Source organism: Bison bison, unplaced genomic scaffold (genome assembly GCF_000754665.1).
Source record: "Bison bison bison isolate TAMUID 2011002044 unplaced genomic scaffold, Bison_UMD1.0 scf7180017864183, whole genome shotgun sequence".
NCBI lineage: Eukaryota > Metazoa > Chordata > Mammalia > Artiodactyla > Bovidae > Bison > Bison bison.
The window spans coordinates 6,542,536-6,548,535 of NW_011494755.1; the positions used below are offsets into that span (position 1 = coordinate 6,542,536).

Below are 6,000 nucleotides of genomic sequence, written 5' to 3' on the forward strand. Positions count from 1 at the left end.
CATGTTCATTTCAATGTGAGTTTTCACACGATATTAAAATGTTAAGAGACTTCCCTGGTTGTCCAGTGATTAAGACTTTGCCTTCCATGCAGGAGTTACGAATTCAAGCCAAAACAAAAAACAAGGACTATTGTAACAAATTCAATAGACTTTAAAAATACATATAAAAAATAAAATGTTAAAAATAGATTAAAAAAATAAAAAATAGATCATGATGTAGGGCACCAAATATTTAACTCAAGTCAGTGACATGAAGAACTGAAAGAAAGAAGTAAAGAAAGAGATAAAGAAAGGAAAAAAGAAAAGAAGAAAGGAAGGAAGGAAAAGGATTTATTGAGGCTGAAGCTTTGTAATCTCGGCCACTGGTCAGTAAATTCTATTGAAATTCAACAGTCAAAGAGACAAACATGCAAAAAGGCTGGTGAAACAATTCTTAAATGCCAACAAAAAGAAGCCTGTAGACTTTCAGGAACCCTGCGGAGAACAGCTGAGGTCTGCATTGTAGTCTTTACCCCACCCCCTACCTCCCCTTCAGGGAAGTTGCTCAGTCGTGTCTGTCTCTTTGTGACCCAGTGGTCTGTAGCCTACCAGGCTCCTCAGTCCATGGGATTTTCCAGGCAAGAATACTGGAGTGGGTTGCCATTTCCTTCTCCAGGGGATCTTCCCGACCCAGGAATCGAACCCGGGTCTCCTGCATTGCAGGCAGACGCTTTACCCTCTGAGCCACCAGGGAAGCCCAAGGTGTGAATAAACCTCCAAATGGTAAACCTTTCTGGTTGGATGCTATTTTTTACTGTGTCTTTAGCTGGACAGGTCCCCATGTTATCATTTCTTGTATAGGAAATCAAAGAAAGTGTTAGTTGCTCAGGTGTGTCTGACTCTTTGCAGCTCCATGGACTGTGGACCACCAGCTCCTCTGTGCGTGGGATTTCCCAGGCAAGCATACTGGAGTGGGTTGCCATTCCCTTCTCCAGGGGATCTTCTTGACCCAAGGATCGAACCTGGGTGTCCTGCATTGCAGGCAGCATGTGAGCCACAGGGAAACCCCATAGGAAATCAAGGACCCTGGCACGCAGAATTGAGTCTTAAAAGAGGACCCCAGTATTTTGACCAGCGGTTCAGAAAAAAAGCAGGCCAACAGAGGATGAAGGCTGGGAGAGTAAGGGGCTCTGACCTGCAGAGCTGGAGAGAGAGAATCACTGGGAAAATGGAAAACTTGACCATGCCTAGTGGAAAGCTGAATTCAAGAAATCTGACTATATATTATGTTCATATTACATTTCCTCTGAGGAGAACGCCTTGCTTTTAAAAACATTGTTTTTTGTGTGTGAGGTGTTTCTGAGTCCTCTTGGGATTTCTAGACGGTCCACTTACAAAGGGTCATTAACATTATTTAAATATTCACAGTGGGGGAGGGTATGACATGCTGAAATTTCAGACAGCTCCGGAGTGGGGGATGGCTGGCCACTCTCCGGATCGGGTCGAGTCCCACGCTGTGTATCAGCTGCCTCCTTCCCCACCGCTGGCTTTGTTAACACACGCGCTCTGACAACAGGCCACCAGCTGGCACGACGCGGAGGGCAGCGTGAGGCTCTGGCAGGCCAGTGACCGGAAGCATCGTGGTCCGGGTCTCAGTCTCTGGAGCACATCAGGGAGAAGCCCAAAACACACGGAGCCGCCAGCCGCATCACAAAGATGCGCCTCCCAACCGCTCCCAGACACAGTCAGTCCCGAGGAGCTCGACCCCTCGTTTAGGAACTCAGCAGTTTCGGCGTTGTAAGGACACACACACACCCGTATACACACATGTGTGTATACACCAACACACACGTCCACATGCACACACGCCGACACGCCCACCCCTGCGCGAACATAAGTCCACGGACCCAGACACAGAGCCCTCTCCCGGGTTAGGATATACTCGGCGTCACTTGCCCCATGCCACCGTCCCTCCGTCCCTCCAATTTATCCATCCACTCATTTCTTGGTTTCTCAGTTTGTGTAACGATTCCGCCAAAACCGCAGACGGAAGGTGTGGGTGGTTGGGGAGGGGGTGTGGAAGCGGAGGGGCGGACCGAGGTCCAGGGCGCCGAGAAGGGGGCGGGGACGGGGCGGGCTCCGGGAGGCGGCGGGCGGCGCTCCCAGCACTCCAGCGCGCCCGGCGGCCGCGGCTCTCGGCAGATGCGCTTGCCCCAGCCAGGGGCAGCTGAACGCCTTTCCGCGCAATCTCCCGGACGTCCCGAGGAGGAGGCAGGGGCCGCGCCAGAGCGCAGCCGGAGGACAGCGCCCCCGGGATCCGGCGCCCAAAGGTGGGTGTCCAAGCTGGGGCGCGGCGGCCTCAGACACCTAGTCCCCGGGTCGCCCTCCTGGTGTTGGGGCCTCTGGCGCGGGGATAGGGTGGCTCGGGAGGGACTGGTGATCTGGGAAGCCCTTGGATGCACCGAGGACTTTAAAGGGCTTTTATGGTCCTTGCCTAGTGGAGCGTGTGCGGAGAGGGGGCCTGCCTTTCTTGGAAAGGGCTGTGACCATGTGGCTTTGAATTCCTAGGTTTGGGGGAGGGCCAGCGTTTGGCTGCTTTATTCAATACTTATTCACTTATATATGGTGTTTTTTGTTTTTTTTTTTTTAAATAATAAGGTTAGGAATCCCTCCTCCCACTCCCTCTACCAAACACAAGCAGAGCCGGGCTGTACAGGAAAGGCAGAGAAAAATCAAAGGGCCATAGCTGCCTCTCCAAACCTGGGAGCAGCGGTGGATGGAGCCGCTGGTTCCAGCTCGAGAGGAAGGCGCGGGTCCTGACTCCTTAGATGGCAGCGCTGGGGGCGATTTCGGAAGTCAGGAGCTTTGTAGCGAGACCGAGGCCGAAAACTGCCGGGTCTCCAACCAGCCAGAGCCTCTGGGGGCACGCGTTCTGGGAAGACGCTGCTGAAGGAGGGGAATCCGAGTCCGAGCTGAGCCTGGAAGTTTGGTCTGAGGCCAGGAGCCCAGCTATTAGGATCTGGTGTTTTATGACGGATAAAGCTGGAGACTATGTCTTTGCCCCTTCTTGGGGACACTGTGGGGGAGTCGTAGGGGCGGGTCGTGGTGGCGAGCTGGACAAAGTGTTCTGTTATCGCGGTGGAGAAGAGAAGGCGCGCCTCCTGGGATAGGAGCTAGGAGATACCGGAGGCCCTGAGAAATTCTAGAGAAATTCTAGTGGAGAACATGGGACTGAATGGAAGTCTGGGAGAGCGGGCGGCCTGGGAGCCCGTGGCGGGAGGCGGGGCGGGCGGGGAGCGTCGGCGCTGGTGGTGGGTGAGCGCGGAAGGCGAAGCGGTGGCTGCTGGTGGTGGGGAACCAAGCGGCGGGTGGACCAGCGGGAGCGGACCTCGCAAGGTGGTTTCTGAGCTTCCCCTGCTCGGGTGCCAGATGAGCAGCCTTGGGGACTCTCTCCCCAGTCCGCAAAAATGGAGCATCTGGGAGCGAAGTGACTCGTTTGGAGCGATGGTGGATTATTTCTCCAGACCCAGTAAAGCCAATTTCCGCGGGGGGCAATAATAGTTTGGTTCTGATAGGCTTTGTGGTGAGACGTTGGCAAATCTGTACCCTTCCCTGGAGCAGTTTTAAGTGCAGCACCGTTAATTTGGGCAAACTTGCGGACCCAGCCCCACCCCCACCCCCGCTTCCCCGGCAAAGTATGTACCTTCGAAAAGACTGCGCGCACTCACAGATACACACATCTGTATGGTATATACGAGCCAGCAAACAACTCCTAGGGAGCGCCCTTCATCTTAACCCCCGGTCACTGGCACCTGGTGGCTGAGTTAGTACAAACCCACCACTCACTGGTGTAATCTCAGGGGATTTGTTTCCTTGGTTTGCTGTAGTTGAGTTCATTTAAGCATCACATTTTTCTTCCTGGAAATGTTCCCAGTTAAACACTCTCCTACTTCTGGCAGCCTCCTCAAATTTGATCAATAAAATTTCAGAGTAACAGGTCTAGAAATGAGGCATATTTAGTAAATGAGGCATATTTAGTAAGGAGTCCACTGCTTCTTTAAACATCAAGTCTTACAAGAACTGAAACTGCCTTAAAGCCCCTTCTTAATGACTGTCTGCTGCCAGCCCCTTCCTTCCCAGTTTTGACATAGGTTCTTTGCTTAAAGGGCATCTTCTCCTTTGAGTGGGCACATCATGGGTCTTGAGGGCCCAGCAGTTATTTTGAGCTGCACCAATAAAATCAGTCATGAGCCAGGAGAGCACTTGAGTCTCTAGATTCCTTACTAACGATTAAGTGGGCAATTAAGTGTTATGATGTTTCTCTGGCAGTGGAGTTCATTTTCAACTTATTTCTGGGATGCCAAGATGCTAGTGTGAGACCGGGCTTTGAGATGGGACAAACATTTTGAAATACCCATTATCTCATAGTTCTGGCATGACAGTTGAAACGGCTTCCTGCCTGCAGAGTTTAGGGTAGTGTTGTCAGAATTTATTTCACTTTCATAAGTGGCTCCTTCTGACTCACTAGCCTCAGGATCTCTGGCTAATAAAATGGAACAGATTGTCTTAATTTAGTTATCAAGTGAGGGGGAAGTGATCCACTGGTTGTTTTAATTCTAAACCTTTCAGTATTTTAATGTAGAAATTATACTAGTAAATGTTATTTTTTTGAACAATGCTAATACCCCAGGCTTTCTAATTAATTATTACAATTATTGTCTAGATTCCACTGTCTTTATAGATTTGGTTCACTCTTAAAGCACCTGTGTCCTAGATTTCTATCGAGGTTGTCATCACAAGTCTCTACTTATCAGGACAATGAGAAATGTTTCAGATAAAGATGAAATTGAATTTGGATGGGAGTTGTGTTGAGGGGTTTTAATGATGAAAACAGGAGCATGTTGAGAATTGACTTCCGAAAACCAGTTCTGGTTTTTAATTTAATCCATTTTATCAACTCTGGTATGATCTCTCATGAATTAGCCTCTGGAATGGCTGTCCTTTGGATCTTGAGACACGTAGGAGGCACCATTTGCTTAGATTATTGGTCAGACATCCTGCACAAGCTATTGGAAATTTCAAGGAATTGATTAATACACTTATCAGTTTCAACAAGTTTAGTAAGTTTTGCTAAAAGATTGAATTTTTTTATTTTTATGTTTTTTTTGTACTGTGTAAACTTGGCACCTAGAGGCAGATTTTCTGTGATGCTGAAAAAGCTTAAGCTTCAGGGCCCTGCACTAGCACCAGCCTCGTCCAGGAGCACTTTGGGTGGCTTGGGCCTGACAGAGGCAGTGTCTCCTTGAACCATCATAGGAAACAGATGGAGAAGGAGAGGGAGAGGCAGAAATATCTTTGTTAGAGAATCACCTCCTAAGAATTTATGACTGTTGTTGAGTTTTGGACATATGTCCTTCAAACACATTTTCCAGAAATGTATCATCGAAAGTGGAAAGCATCTCTTTTCTAACAGGAAAAACAACTACAGGTTTCTCCCACTTTCTGAAAGTTGGGATTATTGCCACTTAGCTTTTATCCAGGATCTATATCTCACTCACTGAAAGAAATCCAAAGATTTTCATTTTTATGAAAAAAGCTATTATTAAATTATAACATGAGTCTTTCATAAAAGTGAAATGCCTGCTGTAATGTGAAGGCAGGTATTCTCTTTACTTTATGCCATTTCAGCTTACCAAAAGTTTCATAGGAATAATCTACTTTCGGGTATTGGGGCAAACCTATATTTTACTCAAAAAGAAAGTTATAGAGTATGTTTATATGATTTAAATAGGACTTGATTAATAAGAATACTTAAGAAATAGAGTGCTCTAATACAGTAACTAAAGTTTAAAACCAAGTCTTAAAATTTTTTTTCCAACTGTTGTTGATGAAGATGTTTGTAAGATGTATTAAATGACTACCCCACTTTGATAACTTTCTGCCTTAATGAGTTTGCTGCTGCTGCTAAGTCACTTCAGTCGTGTCCGACTCTGTGTGACCCCATAGACAGCAGCCCACCAG

At 48.0% G+C, this 6,000-nt stretch overlaps 1 protein-coding gene across 6 annotated transcripts in view; it reads left to right on the forward strand.

Annotated features, from left to right (window-relative positions):
* Positions 1–6,000, forward strand: part of LOC104991163 (paralemmin-2) — a 517,429-nt gene that overhangs the window by 392,105 nt on the left and 119,324 nt on the right. The window contains exon 1 of one of the 6 annotated variants that reach the window (XM_010843555.1): positions 2,218–2,309. The exons of the other annotated variants lie outside the window; for them this stretch is intronic. The gene's annotated coding sequence lies outside the window, so the exon portion shown is untranslated. Of the gene's footprint in view, positions 1–2,217; positions 2,310–6,000 lie in introns of those variants that run through there. 6 annotated transcript variants of the gene reach the window in all.